Source organism: Rattus norvegicus, chromosome 3, assembly GCF_021556685.1.
Source record: "Rattus norvegicus strain SHRSP/BbbUtx chromosome 3, alternate assembly SHRSP_T2T, whole genome shotgun sequence".
NCBI classification, from domain to species: domain Eukaryota; kingdom Metazoa; phylum Chordata; class Mammalia; order Rodentia; family Muridae; genus Rattus; species Rattus norvegicus.
Window position 1 is genome coordinate 59,246,025 of NC_141536.1, and position 17,688 is coordinate 59,263,712.

Here is a 17,688-nt window from a genome sequence, read left to right on the forward strand (position 1 = left end):
ATGTTCTAGAGCATAGCTATAACAAGGCAACGGTGTGCTGTTCCGGGTAGGGGAGACCTCAGCAGAGGAAGGAGCACCCCACCCAGTGGCATCTTCACAGGGTCCCCCGAAAGAGAATGGTTTTAACCTCATTGAGAGATACCTGGGTCAACAGATATCAGCAGCAAATACACACCTGCCCTCACGTCGCCACAGGCCAGAAGTTCTCTCTCAAATGCAGGAAACTGACAAAATAGAATCGCCACTCAACCTAGAGAAAACGGGCAGGTTTTGTTGTTTTTCTTTTCTTTTTAAAAAAGGTGTTGGGTTGGGGATTTAGCTCAGTGGTAGAGCGCTTGCCTAGGAAGCGCAAGGCCCTGGGTTCGGTCCCCAGCTCCAAAAAAAAGAACCAAAAAAAAAAAAAAAAAAAGGTGTTGGCGTCTGTGTTTTCCTCAATTGCTGAAAAGTTCATTAGACAAAAGTTGAATATCTACAATTCTCTATATCTAATATTCTCTATATTAATTTTGTGACTGATGAATTCAGCCAACTTAAGTATCTGCCTCTATTTTCCCTCCCCCGTCAGCCATAAATCCTAAGACCTGCATGTGACAATGAGCTTTGGCTTCCCCTGATGGTGTTGGCTGGGGCTGCAGGAGCTCATGTCTCCAGTTTTATTGTGTTGGGAAGACAGACAACTCTTTCAAGTCGCTGATGGAGATATTGGCCATGGCCCAGCTCTCTTGGGCAATGATATGAGGATTGCTTACTCTAAGGTACTGCTTTCCCCTAGCTGGCACTTCCTTCGGCATTGTATCCATTCTCTTAGAAGTCTATGAAGAAAGTAGCAATATTCTTCTTCTCCTCCTCCTTGGTTAATGGGAGGGCGGGAGTGGGGGAGGGGAGCGTGCTTGCTGAGTTCCAAAACATGAAAGAAAATAAGTGAATGACTAGATATGTCCACATTGGTTCTACCGTCCCTCCCTCCTCCTTTCACATGAGTCTGTGAAACCAATAAAACTAAATTATGCAACTAAAAGGAGAGAGAGAGACCTACAAAATGCATGCCCGCATCAATATTATACTTACATACCATTCACGGCACCGGATACCGGTGAGTCCTAAAGGTCTGGCATGCAAAAGGCAACTACAATTTGGGGAACAATAGCGGCTGGGACAATAAACCAGCATTCCGGCGTCTTAACAGAAACTATTTCTCACAGAAGAGGCCAAAGATGTGCTTATCTGAAGAAGGCATTCTCTCTGCAGTCACAGAGGAGTCAGACATCTCTCTTGGGGCTTGGCCTTTCTACATCTTTAGAGTCATTTCCAGTCCTCCTGGGTAGTTGAGCAGGCAAAGCCACTTCCCAGAAACTCCACTTCCGTTCATTCTCCAGGGCGAAGACTTGTCATATGACCTTGGTGAGGATGGAAGCAGGCCTAGAAACACAGAGTGAGCCAGGCAGCTGCGCCCCACAGTATAGAAAGAGAAATGGAACGGAGCTGACAGCCACACCAGAACTCATCCCTCCCTCCCACCCCGCCCCCATGGCTTTCTCTCCCTCCCTCCCTCCCTCCCACCCTCCCTCTCTCCCTCCCTCCCTCCTTCCCTCCTTCCCTCCCTCCCTCTCCTCTCATAATGGAAACCAATAAGAAAAACCGAAAGACATACAGAGATACGCTGGAAAAAGGAACATAGATTCGTCCAGAGGTGGGGATAACTTGAGATCCAACCCGGTTCTCCAGTAAGAAAGCATGATGCAGTGTGTACCAGCTCTCTCTTTCAAATTCCCTACCAACGGTGTAACCTGCCGCATTTTCTTTCTCTCCTTCTTTTCCTTGAACAGCTCATAAAAGTTAAGTCTAAAACAAATGTGCGTCTTGTGGGAGCAGGTTTGGGTGCCCTTCAAGACTCTCAACTTGCAAAGCTCCTTTTAATGGGTGTCTTCTTACTGTCAGAAATGAGCCACTACCTTGAAGTCAGGTTTGTCAGTGCCCCCCTCCCCAACCCCGGATTGCCTCTGTTTTTCTTACAGCTCCAGTGAGCACAGTTTCTTTCTTCTTGACGTGGTGGGGAGAGGACGAAAGGGGAACTTCCTTAATTCAATAGTGAAACTTCCCAGTTGTGAAGCACTTTGAAATACAAACTAATTACTAAGCCCAGCTCTCTTCTGAAGCAGGGAGGAATGCTCTGTCTTCTCCACAGCCGAGAAGGCTGCAGTTAAAGTAGGTTGCCCCAGGCTGTGCACCTTCTCTGAGAACTTGGAGGCAGCAGCCCTACACTCTCTCAGGACAACACGCTGCTTCTCTGGGGAGTAATCAGCGTTCGTTTCCCGGGTTGGAGCTAACAGTGACTTCCTCAGACAGTCTACAGGGCCCCAGGCACCAGCTAGGCAATTAGTAATGTTCTCGTCGCCAGAGAGTAAAGGAAAACCGAGTCACTGCATAGCCCCCCTCTCTCACACAAATACTTTGGGAGACTGAAAAATACCTTAACAATAATCACGGGCAGTGAACTAAACTGGGAAAGCATTCTGCCCATATCCTTGTGCTGTTAGGATCTTAATGCCACAATTACTGTTCTGCCACAGAAGTAACAAGCAGCACTGTTCCCAATGGTAGCCATTAGTGAGTCTTTGGCTAAGGCTCTACCTTTGACTTGGCTCAACAATGTCAAGCACTATAGGCAGATAACAGGGCAGCTGTTTCAGTGAAAAGCAAATGAGAAAGAAAGAAAGAAAAAAAACACACCAGTAGCAGCTCCAAAAGCACAACCACCCACAGTGGCATTTCGTGCACCTCAACTCGAGCGTCTCTTCTGAGATGAAACAATGGTTTGGAAGGACTCCATAGCTTTATAATCACAAGCTGACCCCGGTGCTGACAGAATCTGTAGCTATCCCACGGAGCCCAAAACACGTGTGACATCCCATAGCTAAAATATTTACTTTTTTCAAGACTGTATCGTCGTTTGGTTATGAGCTGTTAGAAGCTGTGGTTGTAAATGCTGTTGGCTGTCAAGAATAAGAGAAATCCCTAAGATAGGGCATTGGGTCTCCCTCCTTCTTGGAACACATGCTGTTTATACTAGTAATGGATTTATAGGCATGATGAAATCTGACCAGGACATTCTGGGCTCATTTTATTTGGGAGCACAGAAAGGCTTTATGTGTAGGTCACCATGTTTAACATGAATGTCAGTGGCTCCGTGTGGCTACTGAGCACTCCCAGGGCACCAGTGCAAACCGGGATGTGCTCTACCTATAAAATAAGTGTCATGTACCGAAGAGTTCATAGGAAACAAAGTTTCAAAGTACTCCACAACTACATTTACTACGTGCTGAAACCACAGTATTTCAGAAAGATTGGGTTTAATACACTATCTTATTAAAATGTATTTTCATTTGTTCCTTGTATGTAAACATTCCGAATTGTATATATGAATCGTACGTTCCCACAGGAATGTGTTGCTGTGAAATACTTACCTGAATGTTACCTGAACATGAACCTGCATCACCAATCAGACCCAGAGTGGACCCACCAATCAGACCCAGAGTGGACCCACAGACCCACAGAAACCTCTGCTGTTAGCAGCAGCTCCCTTTAGAATGAACAGAAAGGCAATGTTCAAACCAAAGGAGTCTTCCTGGCTTTTAAATCTGCATCTATTGTTCCACATTTTAGTATCAACAAAATATATTAAGGAAATATTTTTTCTCCTCCTCCCTCTGTATCTCTGGAGTACTGCTCTTTGAGCATCCAATCGCCAAACTCCATCCCCAGCCGGGAAGACCTCTTTCTCACCTTCCTCCTTGACTGACTCCCCCTTGTACTTCAGCTCCCCACCACTTCTCTCACTGCCACCTCAGTCCAGCCCCTTCTCATGCTTGGCGCTGAGCTGGCCCAATGCTATTGGCTGTGTGCTGTTACAGCCAGGTTATATGCTCCCGTTAACTCAGCTCCTTACCCCATTTTCTGCCAAGTGTCTGTGGCCGGGAATTTTGCCCTTCGTTATCTATTTCCCTCATCTATCACAGTGCCAGGAACATTCCCATCATTTGTTGAATGATTATTTAACTGAAAACAGAATCATTGGAAATAATTCTTTAATTGATACTGCTTTTTTTTTTTTTTTGGTACTTTCAATAAACATGGTTGGAGCTGGAGAGGTGGCTTGATGATTAACTGCTCATACTGCTCTGGCAGAGGAACAGAATTCAGTTCCCAGCATCTACATCTAGCATGGGGTGACTTCCTGGAACTCAGCTCCAGGGAGTCCAACGCCCTTTTCTGGCCTTGGAAGGCACTGCATTCCTGAGCAGAACCCTCTCTTATGACACACATAATTGAAAAAAATAGTTGAAGTTTGATTGACAAATTAGGGAAGATATGCTGATTGACTTCATAACGGCATTTTGGGGACAGTTCTTCTGCATCAAAAACATCACCTTGAGGCTGCAGAGAGGGCCCAGCAGTCAAGGGTGCTCTTGCTCTGGCCGAGGACCCTAGTTTGATTCCCAGCTCCGAGGGACCTGGTGCTTTCCTCTAGCCCTTTGGGCACCCACGCTCATGCACACATGCACAGACATACACAAAACTGAAAATAAAAATAAATCTTCTAAAATAGCTTGTAGAAGTTTTTAAACATGTCCTTTTCTAGGTTGTCTATGCCCTGGTGGATTGTGACACCCCTGCACATATAGGCAGCACTATTTGGCCTCAATGTGTCACAAACAGCAACAAAACCATGATGTGAAGTTAGGGGGATGTAAGTCGGGACTTGGAAGGAGAAAATGTGCATGGATATGATCAATATACATTGTATACATCTATGGAATGTTCAAAGAATCACTTTCCGATTTATTTCATTTTTTGGAGCACCCCATTTTATTAACTATTATTTTTAATAACTCAGGGTGCTGTGACAGTAGTATCGATGACTACAGAATGCTACATGAAGACTATAAAGTGTAAATAGCAAAGTAATAGCTGACGGACTCCTTTACATCTGTACAGCACAGGTCAACAGTTCGTGGTGGAGAGATGTACGTTTGCATACGTTGGGGATGAGATGGCTCCTACAGAAAGATTAATGCTGTGTTTAGGGTATTACACAACTTATTGTCTAAACCCAGCCATGCTGAGAGATGCTGGGAGTGCCATGGTCTTCACATTCACAAAATGTGTAAGGCGAACTGTTGTGAACAAACCAGGACATCTGGTCACCCCTAGTTATATTCAATGAGGATCATTTCCCTGGCAAGAGAGCTATAGTGCAGAAAGGATGGATGGATGGATGGATGGATGGATGGATGGATGGATGGACAAACAGACCGACAGATGGATAGATGGATGGACAGATGGAGGGGAAGCAAAGAACTTTACTCATAACAGAAGTAACAGGAATTGGGACCAACAGTCTAAGAGCTTGTCTTTTGTGATGGCCACTTCCTAGGGATTAGATGGCCTCCAGCACCTTCTCTGCTGGTGAACCACACATGGCGTGAGCCTTGTATGTAAAGTTCTATCACCTGTCTGTTCGCTCTCCCATCCAGAAATCAGCTCACATGGCTCACCTCCTCTCTTGTGGGTAGGATTCCTTCCTGGACCAATGTTTAATGAGCCAACACCTTCCTCCTGCACTCTGAGCTTTCCATCACAGACGCTGGAAGGAGACACTAGGAAGCTACAGCTCATTAAAGACACGTGCCTGCCTGTCATGGTTCTCGGTTGTTCCTACTCGCCTTGGAGAAAACCTAATAGCTTTGTTCTCTTGATCAGTACTTCCAATTAAAACCTGTGCATATATTATTATCTTCACCCGAGAGAGGGAGAAAGTGTAACTCTGGGTCCTGAAGAGATTTATCCCAGAGGGTGAGTCGTGATGGATCTAGTCAAGATAGCCCGTATGTAGTACTGCCCACTGTACCACCCTGCTTTATAGAAACCCCTCACAGAAAAGGCATTGCCTGGATGCCTCTTACCACAGAGGCTTGAATTATCCCAGAGTAATAAACGTGTGGCTGTCACAAGGTCTTCTACCTTGTGCCATTCCTTTGGTTTGTTCCTTGGGTCGGTGTGATCCTACGTAGCTAATAAGCGCGCGCGCACAGACACACACACACACACACACACACACACACACACACACACACACAAATATCTAGCGGACTTCTGTGCTGCTGGCTCTCCACGATGCCGTCCAGCATTATTTAAGATTTCATTCAAAACCTCCTTTAGGGTGACTTCTGTGCACCTGCAGCGCCCGTTCAAGAAGATCAACAAATGGCTGAAGACAGATTTCTCAGCTAGAGGAAAGAATTATTACCTTACCATCAGTCTAATGAAAACAGAGGTGAAATACCCACCTGCACTAGATAAACAGCACGCTGAGCCATCCATCACACTCAGCCGCTCCGAGCCCAGTGCCCTAACCAACGCCACCTGACTCCTGCGCCTGCGCAGACAAGCCCACCGCATCAGAAAGCTAGGCTGTCCAAAGACCCATGCAGGAATCCTTTCAGCTATTCCCTTTCCCGGTGTGAATTCCCCTTTCTGTCAGACAGCAGCGCCTTTACAGGTTTATTCTCTGCTAAACTGTGGTTGTCATCCAGGGCTCTGCTTCTTTGAAATGGCCCTCTCAGCATTTTCTAAGGTGACTTTCTCAGGATCCCCTATTTAGTAATTAGCACATACCTTCGCCCAATAGAAACCCCTCCCTATTCACTCTGGGCACAGAGTTCAAGGTGCCCAAAACTTAGCCTCTGCCAGAGCATGACAAATACAGAGGCAATGGAGTCTGCATTGGAGGAATTAGAGAAAAGATTGAAGGAGCTGAAGGGGCTTGTAACCCCATAAGAACAACAATACCAACCAACCGGAGCTCCCAGGGACTAAACCACTACCCAAAGACTATACATGGACTGACCCATGGCTCCAACTGCATATGTAGCAGAGGATGGCCTTGGGTACCATTTGGAGGAGAAGCACTTGGTTCTGCCAAGGCTGGACCCCCCAGTATAGGGGAACGTCAGGGCAGGGAGGCAGACAGGGGTGGGTCGTTGGGGAGGGGGAACACCCTCACAGAAGAAGGGGTGGGGGATGGGATAGGGGGGTTATGGATGGGAAACTGGGAAAGGGGATAACTTTTCACGCACATCATTCATTTTACCCTTACAATATCATGAGAGGTAGGGAAGGCACTAATGAGGTCACATGAAAGAAAGGAAGCTACAACCTAGGTGAGGTCACTCAGAGTCCTAGGAGACAGCAAAAGCAAGACTTTTTTTGTTTGTTTGGTTTTTGTTTGTGTTTTGTTTTTGTTTTCAGATGTATGGTTAAACTTCAAGCTACAAACCGAAGCTCAGTTTCCTGCCCTGTACCAGACTTCTCTGACCTGTTTCCAGAGGTCGTTTTTTCTAAAAACCAAATCTTTAATAGTGTCTTTGCAACCAAGTCCCACGGAAGTCCTCCACCCAACTCCAGTTCTTTGTCTCCTCTAGAAGTCAGTGCTGATAGTCACATAGACTCTTGATAGCTCGTAACGAGTACATTTATTTAGAGGTGGTAGCTGGGTGTGGCTACTCTCAACCTCAGAGCCTGAGGAAAGGCTAGAGTTTGGTTTCTATCTCTAGATCTAGCCTTGTTTCATTAGAGCTCCCAAGTAGACAGAACCCTGAGCTTTACTGTTTCCAAAACTCTAGGTGACGGTTCTGTTGCTGACAATTTAAGAAGCAGATGCAAGCAGGAGTGGAGAGTTCCTAACACTCACCAAACACAAAATTCAGTGGGGACAGAATCTGGTTTTAATAGTCACAGTCACTTCTAGTTTATGGGTGAAATCCAAGTATAAGACCCGCCCACTTACCTGCTCTCCTATTTTATTTGCCTGTAGTTAACTGTAGTCCAAAATGTTCAGTGGGAGGTTGCAGACATAAGCATCGTATTGGGCTTCAGTCCTGTGCCCTTACAAACAATGAGACGAAACATTGTGTCGGTCCTCACCTGCCAGGACAGGCATCATCTCTGGGCAAACCGCCTACTGGTTAGACTTGGTAACTATGTAGGTTATCAAACTGCCTGTCTCAGTACAAGGGCGCTGTGTTTAATCCTTATTTCACATCTCATGGTCCCCAAACCCAAGAGTGATAGGGATGGCGAGGCTGATATGCCAAGAGAAGCCAACAGGTGCCACATATAAGTGAAGACATGACTGTCCTTGGCTTAAGGAGAGAAAATATCAAGCATCAGAGTTGCTAAGATCTACAGGAAGAATGGAGTGTCCATCCGTGAAATTGTGAGAGAAAGGAAAATGTATGCTAATTTTGTTTCTGCTTGTCAAATGCCTTGTTCCAGTCACAGAGAAGAGTGTGTATTGTTAAGATAGAAAGAGCATTAAAATGTGCATGTACAAACAGGAAAAAATAGTTTACTCATAAAGTTCAGCATGATCCTCTGTGCCAAGCATCTATTGGGGGTCTCGGAATTATCTGCCTCCAGCTATTCCATATGGCCATCCAGACCCTGTGGGGTCTTGTTCCTTCAATGGCTTGTATCAGAAAATTCATTTTGCCTTGTGACATTTCAATGATGAATATCACCAAGCCAAACTTAAATATTGGCCTTCTCATTTTCCAAGTATATTTACTGGAAGGTAAAGGGAAGCTGTAACAGTTTTAAAATATAAATTCAACACTTTGAAAACAGTTTGCTTATTCAGACTGCTATTTTCTTTAGTAACACCCAAGCCAGAGAGCTACTTTTAGTATTCTCAACTCAGTATCTTGCACAACCGTGCGGTATTGTATAGAAGTGTGACAAGTCATCCAATCTCTTACATTGGTTCTGATCATACACACACACACACACACACACACACACACATACATAATGACCTTTTTTGACAACACAAACTCCAAATTAAGAAATATAATTCTTTCTAAAAATCATTTTATTTCTAAGTGTGTGTGTGTGTGTGTGTGTGTGTGTGTGTGTGTGTGTGTGTGTGTGTGTGTATGTACAAGGGCAGGTGCTTACAGAGGTCAAAAGAGAGCATCAGATTTGTTGGAGTTACAGGTGGTGCAATCTGTGCCATAAAGGTGCTAGGACCCCAACTGGAGTCCTGTGCATGAGCCTAGCCAATAAGAAACTTCTTAGGCTCTGGGGAGTCGAATTCTTAAAGGAGGGACTACACAGGCATTTTCTCTGGTTTTGCAAGATAAGAAAATGCCGTGAGTTTTTCTATCTCTCACATGATAAAGAAAAGAAATTCATGCATATTTTATTAGCAATGGCCTACTAGAGGATGGGTTTAAAATCTTTAGTGCATTATGAATTGTGCTATTTCTGTGAAATAAAGTTACAACTGAAAGAAAACTGAATATTACGCATATTTGTGTAAAGCTCATGACATGGCAAGGTGCTAAGTACTTACCTTGTTTAATACAGCAGTCCCATAGGGACTTAGTAGCCACAGTGTACAGGTGAAGATCTCAGGGCCAAGTGTCTTTCAAGCTATTCAGAAATGGTCACACTTTAGTTAATTTACAAGAAACCAATAATGAAGGGGATATGTTGGCTGTTTATAGTCGGACAAGTAGACTGTCCCTCTCCCTTCCTTTCACTTATGGTCTGTGTGCCACTTTTCATGACTGTGACAGAATGCCTTTGAGAGAGCAACTTGAAGGAAGAGAGGGTTTGCTTTGGCTTATGGTTTCATTGGTCCAGTCCTTGGTCGCCTACAAATGTGCACAGCAAGGCAGAGCATCAGGGAACAGGGGCAGAGGCAAAGAGCCTACCTCACAGTGGAAACAGAGATGAGGGTTGAGGCTACTGGGCATAAGGTGTACTCATAATAACCAAGCCTCCCCAGAGACCTACTTCCTCCAAAAGACTCAAATCCCCTTCCCCACAATCTCCAAATAATAATGCTACCAAAGTATGAAATAGATCAACCCATTGATTAGGCCAGACCCCTCACAATACAGCCACGGTCCTACTTCTGAACAATACACTGGGAACCAAGCCTTCAACACATATGAGTTTCTGTGCATATGTGCAGGGTGAGGCCATTGGAGATGTGCATCATTATTATTTGCCACTGGAAAGATAGACTTTCAGCAGGCACTGGTCTTGCAAAACATCTGACAACACCTTCTTGATAGCATATTATCTAAGAAGCTTCTGCAGAAGTTTCCCAAGGAACAATAGTAGTATCAGGATACAGTTCGTGAAGCCCATGGTAAGGTCGGGTCACATTCCAAATAACCCAAGCACCTACCAACTCTCTGGTGACTGAAGCGCCCATCCTTTGGCATTCTAGATAAAGTGCCAAATTCTCTGGTTACTTATTTTGTGTCCCAGTGCTGTTCACCCAAGGTCACACGATGACCTTCTTTTGCTCATGCCACAGCATATGCCCAGGGTAAGTGTATTTTGAAAATGATTTCCTTAGTATGCTAATGAATATGACTTTAAGAAAAAAAATGGAGACAGCGATGGATCTCCGTGATTTGAAAAATGTTTATGAGATGAAAATACGGTTAACTTGGAATATTAAAGATGACCTCGAACTGATTTGAGAAACACTGCAGGCTTTGTATTCCTTGTGACGCTGGATTCTATCCCTGCTTTTTCTAAAATGATTTTTCCCAAATGGAAAGGAAACATTGTTTCCTTCATTGGATGCATTAATTTCTCTAATGTCCTGTGGTCAGCCATTCGTCCCATCCCCTTCTGAAAGGCACCTCCCAGTTACCCCCAGCCTGCACCAGCCTCTGAGCATGCACACCTGGTATAGGAATAGTTTAGTTGATCAATACTAGGGCTGTGACTAACTGTGTTAACATCTCACCCACCATGGCTGCTCCATAAAATGGCAAATGAGAAGAAGAGTGAGGTTTTTGGATTTTTCTTCCATGGTTGTGAAACCTGGAAGTAATCCAGCTGTCGGGTCAAAGACAAACTTAACCTGTACTGGTTTAGATCCATCATGCGTGCAAAATGGAAAGATAAGGTTACACCCAGTGAGGTGCTGAGACATGGGAACTCAACAGACCCAAGGGCCATGTTAATTAAAGCAGAACTCTGCCAAGTATGGGTTATCAACCGAAGGGACTGCTGACTCCCCAAATGTTCACAGTTCAAGATCAAACTCTGCAAACCCCTGTGTATGACTGAGAGGTACTTGGAGGACCTGTTTGAAGCTCAGTCTGAACTTTGCTGGCACCCAATCAAATACTTTTAAATACAGTGGTCTTTGATCATAGAGCTGAGGGTCACAGGATTTCAACAAAACTTGGACTCAGCTACCTTTAATTTTGACCAAAGGGTAGATTAGAAGAAAGCAGAGACTCTAGTCCCATGTCAAGTAGATGTCACTATCCTGAGGGGTCATCGGCGCCCCACAAACTGTCTTCAAGCTGTGGCTCAGTACAGAGGCACCAAAATCTGTCTCAATTGGTATCTTTCAAGATATTTTTCAATTCCTATTTTCCCTTTGCTGAGCTCATGGGCATAGTATCAATATATGGAGTATCGTTTATTTCTCTAATCTATTTACATTTTCCAGGCCATGCTATGTGCTGTGCCAACCAGAAAATTTTGATGTGGCATAGATTCTGGATAAACATAATAAGGATTTGTTTTTCTCTGGTAAAGCAGAGTTCAGACAAAGCCCCAGGAGGGAAAGCTGGCCTCACCATCACATGTGATGATTTCTTGATGATTGTATAGTGATCCAGCCCTATTTCTTGTGTGCCTTGTTCTTACAAGGTCCCATTCCTGGGGTTTGTGACTGGCTGAGAGCCATGCATTCAGAGAAGAGAAGCCGGTGTCTGCTGATGGAGTGTGGCCTGGAGAGCCATCAATCCTGCTGAGTAATGCACTACATGGTTAGTCTTGGCCACAGAAGGAATGGGTGGAGCCTGTGTCTATGACCTCTGGAGTCTGTAGACTGTAGAGTGGCAGATCAAGAAAGAAGATATTTTCTACAAAGCTTCTGAAAGGCAAAGGACACTGTCAACAGGACAAAATGGCAGCCTACAGATTGAGAATAAAACTTCGCCAACCCTACATCTGACAGAGGGCTAATATGCAAAATTTGTAAAGAATTCAAGAAGTCATACACCAACAACCCAAGTAACTCAATTAAAAGTTGGGGAACAGAGCTAAACAGAGTTCTCAGCAGAGGAATCTCAAATGGCTGAGAAGCATTTAAAGAATTGGTCAAAGTCCTTAGTTACCAGGGAAATGCGAATCAAAAAACTCTGAGACTCAATTTTACACTGGTCAAAATGGCTAAGATCAAAAACTTAAGCGATAGCACATGCTGGCAAGGATGTGGAGCAGGGGAACACTCCTCCATTGCTGCTGGGAGTGCAAACTTATACAACCACTTTAGAAATCAATTTTGCGGTTTCTCAGAAAACTTGGAATAGTTCTACCTCAAGACCCAGCTGCACCACTGCTGAGCAGACACCCAAAAGATGCTCCACCATCCCACGAGGTCACTTGCTCAACTACGTTCATATCAGCTTTACTCATGATGGCCAGAAACTGGAAACAACCTAGATGCTCCTCAACTGAAGAATGGATAAAGAAAATGGGGTACATCTACACAATGGAATACTATTCAGCTATGAAAAAACCAAAGATATCATGAATTTTGCAGGCAAATGAATGGATCTTGAAAATATTATCCTAAGTGAGGTAACCTAGTCCCATAAGGACATACATGATATGAATTCATAAGAGGATATTAGCCATAAAATACAGCATATCCATGCTACACTCCATAGACTCAAAGAAGCTAAACAAGAGGGAGGTCACAAGCGAGCATGCTTAAATCTCACTTAGAAGAGGAAATAAAATAGTCAGAAGAGGAAGTTGGAAGGAACTGGGAGGGAGAGGGGATGGAGACAGAAATAGGGGGATCAAGATCAGGTGTGGGGAGGGATGGGGGGCAGGATGATCAAATGGCCATGAGAATGAATGGAAATCTGCAACTGACAGGGGTGGGGAGGTAAGGGGCATCTCCAGGAAGAGACAGAGACCTGGGAGGCCCCCAAGAATCAATGGGAGTGACCTTAGCTGTGACTTATAGCATTGGGGATATGGAACCTAAAGAGGCCACCTCCTGTAGCCAGGCAGGGACCCCAGTGGAGTGATAGGGACACCAATCCACCCACAAAACTTTCAACCCAAATTCATCCTGTCTACAAGAAATGCAGGGTTGGGGGTGGGGCACAGACTGGGGGATTGAAGTAGTGACTGAGGGAATGGCCAACCAATAACGGGCCCAACTTGAGACCAATCCCATGGGCAAGCATCAACCCCTGACACTATTAATGATACTCTGTTATGCTTGAAGACAGGATTCTAGCATGGCTGTCCTCTTAGAGGCTCTACCCAGCAGTTAACTCAGATGCATGCAGACACCCACAGCCAAACAGTGGACAGAGCTTGAGGACTCTTCTGGAAGAACAAGAGGAAGGATTATGGCCTCTAAGAGGATAGGAATGCCACAGGAAGACCAACAGATTCAACTAATCTGGACCTTTGGGGCCGTCAGAGACTGAACCACCAACCAAAGAACATACATGGGCTGGACCTAGGCCTCTTGCACACATGTAGCAGATGTGCAGCATGGCCTCCATGTAGGTCCTGACAACTGGAGTGGGATCTATCCCTAAAGCTGTTGCCTGTATGTAGGATATTTTCTTCTAGCTAGGCTTTCTTGTCTGGCCTCAGTGGGAAAGGATACACCTAACATCCTAGAGACTTGTGCCAGGGTAGGGGGATACCCAATAGGGCCCCACCCTCTCAGAGGAAAAGGGGAAAGGGTCGGGGGAAGGACTGTGGGAGGGGGTGACCAGGAGGGAGCAGTGAGTGGATGCAAAGTAAAATAATAATAATAATAATAATAATAATAATAATAATAATAATAATAATAATAATAATAGAAAATAAAGGGCATTTTTGTACTTGGACTCCCTTCTGGCATTTGCAGTACTCTTTCTCACTGCATACAGTGGACAGTGCTAGGTCCACTGAGGAAAGAGTTATTAATTATACTAGTAAAGAAGCTTTAACTCATGACAGGACTCTACACTAATAGAGCAACCAAAAGTCCAATCTGTCAGATATATTCAATCTGTCCAACCTTCTGAATACCACAGCTTAGCTTGCCCTACCTCAAATGGACTTAGTGAATTTACAATGATCTATAGTTAGCTACAACTGTCTCACACGAAGCTTATTTTATCTAAGGCATAATTTACCTAGTACTGTATAGAAAGTGAAACACTCTCATCTCCATAGAAGGGGAAAACACTTATGTCTAGTCACAAGTCTAGGTGTAACTGTCAGAGTTCAAAGGTGCTGAGGAATTACAGCAAAGCTTCAACTGTTTTCTACACTGTCTTCATAATTACCCACCTCTACTCTCCTTTATGAACATGGATTCTTAAATTAAAGTCTTTTGTGTGTCTTTATGTGTGTACCTATGTGTATGGAGTACAGAGATCAGCTCAAATGACCTTCCTAAGGACCCATTATCTTGTTTTTTAAGACAAGGTCTCTCACTGAACTTGAGCTCACTGAACTGCCTAGCTGTTGAGCCCTAGGGATCCTCTCATCTTAACTCCTCGGTACCAGCACGCCAAGTGTGCAACATCACTCCTGACTCCTTGAAACATGGGTTCTGGGGTCTCTTAACTCTGGTCTTCAGGCCTGTGCTGCCAGCATTTTCCTGGTTGAGCCATCTCTCCAGTAAAACATCACTCTTTGGCAGTCTAAATGACCCATGTTCTGTCATATCCACCCGTGAGTGTCCAGCAGAGACACCATGTGAGGTCATGAACTGTCTGTGTCATTAGTGGCACATTTGTATTTTGCATAAGATTGCAGGGTGACTCATACATGCTGGACACTTGTATTCAATAAAATTATGATAGCTGAGCTTTGTTTCGTGTTGAACTATTGTCACTAAATACATCATTAGGGTTGTCATTTAAAGTAGTCTTTGAAGCATAAGATGACAGTCTAGCTGAGGTTTACATGCTACTTACTAGCAAGTAGCCGTCCTTCAGTGGCTTCCCTCTGGCTTTCACAACACTGCTATGTTGACTGTGGAGTGTTCTCTATAGGCTCATGTGTGTGAACCCTTGGTCTCCTGTTTTGGGAGATCGTGGAGGTTTTGTAGCAGAAAGCATGGCCGACAGAGGAGGGTCACTGTTGATAGGATGGTCACTGGTGATAGGACAGTCACTGGTGATAGGAGGGTCACTGGTGATAGTCATTTGAGAGTGACAGCCCAGATTTCTTTGTTTGTTGTTTGTTTGTGGTCAGCATCATGTGGGAAGCTTCTGCCACAGTGGTGTGACTCACTCCGGCTGCCATGTTTTCACTGATGTGGTGGACCCTCTGAATGTAAGTCCTCTCTCCCTTAAGTTGCTTCTCTTAGATGTTTAGTCAAGTCTTGAAAAAACCTGGAGGAAATTTAAGTGCTTATTGCTAGTTGCTGAAAGAAGTCGATCTAAAAGGGCTGTGTACTGGATGCTTCTAGCTAGGTGACATTTTGGAAAGTGCAAGATTGTGGCAGAGAGTAAGAAGAGCAGTGGACATTGGAAGTCAGAGCACAGAGATGGGTAAGCACAATAGTACAGAGAATTTTTAAAAGGGTAGCGAAATCATCGTGTATGACATCACATTGATAGATCATAAACATATCGTGTACATTTATGCAACTGTATAGAATGCCAATATGAAAAGTGAATCCTGGATATAAATGACTAACTCTTTGGTGGTGGTGATGGTGGTGGTGGTGATGGTGGTGGTGATGATGATGATGGTGGTGGTAGTGGTAATGATGATGATGATGGAGGCCCATCAATTAAAACTGACATACTATTTAAGTGAATGTTTTTGACAGTGGAAGGTGCTGTCTGTGTGAGAAGGAAGTGGGTATTTGAGAGGACTTTGAATGTTTTGCTTAAGAGTGCCCTACAAATAAAAATCAAAACAAAACAAAAACCCAAATGCACAGGTAATATGGGAGCAGACCAAAGTGTCACCAAGATAAATGTGCTGAGAGGGAAAGAGCTGTGTCTATACCATGAAAGCAAAGTCCTTATGTCAAGGAGGGAACAGCTGCAGGGGACTTGCATGTGTGGTTTGCCCTGCAGACGTGATAGGCAAACCAAGGCCTGGACTTCCCACCAAGGACTAGAGCAAGAGAAAGATGATGGATTGCAAGGTCCGCAATTACAACCGTAGGTTCCAGGTGGCTGAAGCTGGGTCTCTAGAATCATGCATGGCTCAGGAGGAGGAAGCTGGTTCTTGAAGATGTGCCAAGAAATTTTCAAGAGATTGAGTCTGAGGGAAGCAAATTGCACACAGCCAGATATCATTTTAACTTAATTTAAGAGAGACAAGACAAAATTAAAAATGAAGCAGGTTTCAGTGCACAAATACTGTCTGGTCTGCCCCAGTGAGTGCCAGCCAACCTTGTCAAACAAAACCAGGAGTCTCAGACGAAGGGTTAGAATAAAGCCCTCTTCCTGGAACCTTCCCGTTCTAGAACATGTGGAGCCCATCCTAGCTCTGCACTTTCTCCAACCAGGTCCCCATTTTTTTTTGGTGATGTTCTTTTCATCCAGCCAAGCTTACACTTCCCTTGTGAAGAACCTTCACAGTTCTCGCTGTTCTCTTGGAGGCGTCTTCCTTTGATGTCCTCAAGCACCAAGGCACACACGGCACTTATTAGCTCTCTATGGTCTACCCTCTCAGATCGTTTGATCCTCGGTAACCCAGACAGAGTGTCCCGTCTTTGCTGACGAGTCTTCGTATTGTACCCGCCTCCTCCTCACCCACTTAGACAAGAGAAGAAAACATCTCCAAAGAGGAACCCATTGATTTACATACTGATTAGACTATTCCCCGACGCTCTGCAGTCTTAGCATGGTGCTTAACGAGTCACACTGTAGATCAGGCCACCTGAGGACAGACAGGTCGAGAGGAAGAACTAAACATTAGAATTTCTATCTAGATGAAATGTAGTTGAGTGATTCCCCGAAGTGGCAGAACTCAGAAAGCTCTATAAGACGCTGGGGCATTTGTCAAGCAGACATCAAACGAAAAAGACCAACTGTATAGAACATCAGGCAATTGCTACAAAAAGATCCATTGTGAGCTAAATAAAGAGGCTGCATTGAAATCTGGCCCCCCTGAACAAGTGGCCAATACCTCTCCATTACCAGTGTGGACATCCAAAGTAATAGGCACCATATAGAACAGCAGCTGAGGTGTGGGAACCGGATTTGTTTTTTTTCTTTTCTGTTTCACTCTTTCTGCTACTGAAAATATTAAGAACAGGTTCCTTAGCAATTTCTTCCTTCAGGAGTAACTCCAAGGGTCTTTTCTTTGGCTCTCCAAACCAGTGAATGAGCCAATGTGAAACAGACCCACTATGCCTTACTTCTGGTTTCAAATTCTCAGTGCATTGCAGTAAACTAACTTTTGAGTGAAAACTGGATGGTGCTTCTCTAAGGCTGGCTGCAGAGCAACGACGAGTGATCTAGATCAAACAGTGTGATAACTGCTCCAGATGCTCGCACATGAAAGCTACATCAGGTTCTCTCCGACTCAACCCTGCGCCAGTTATTCCAAGTCTGTGTCGTACATCAGTCACATCATGGTGGGTGTGCCAGT

The 17,688-nt window shown here is 44.5% G+C and overlaps 1 long non-coding RNA gene across 1 annotated transcript; it reads right to left on the minus strand.

The window, feature by feature from the left end:
- Window positions 1–1,616: 1,616 nt before the first annotated feature.
- LOC147995530 (uncharacterized) lies at window positions 1,617–13,872 on the minus strand. The gene is made up of 3 exons (XR_015683596.1): window positions 9,413–13,872; window positions 7,847–7,944; window positions 1,617–6,287 (listed from the first exon to the last, which is right to left on the minus strand). It is a non-coding gene; the product is annotated as an uncharacterized LOC147995530 (long non-coding RNA).
- Window positions 13,873–17,688: the final 3,816 nt, after the last annotated feature.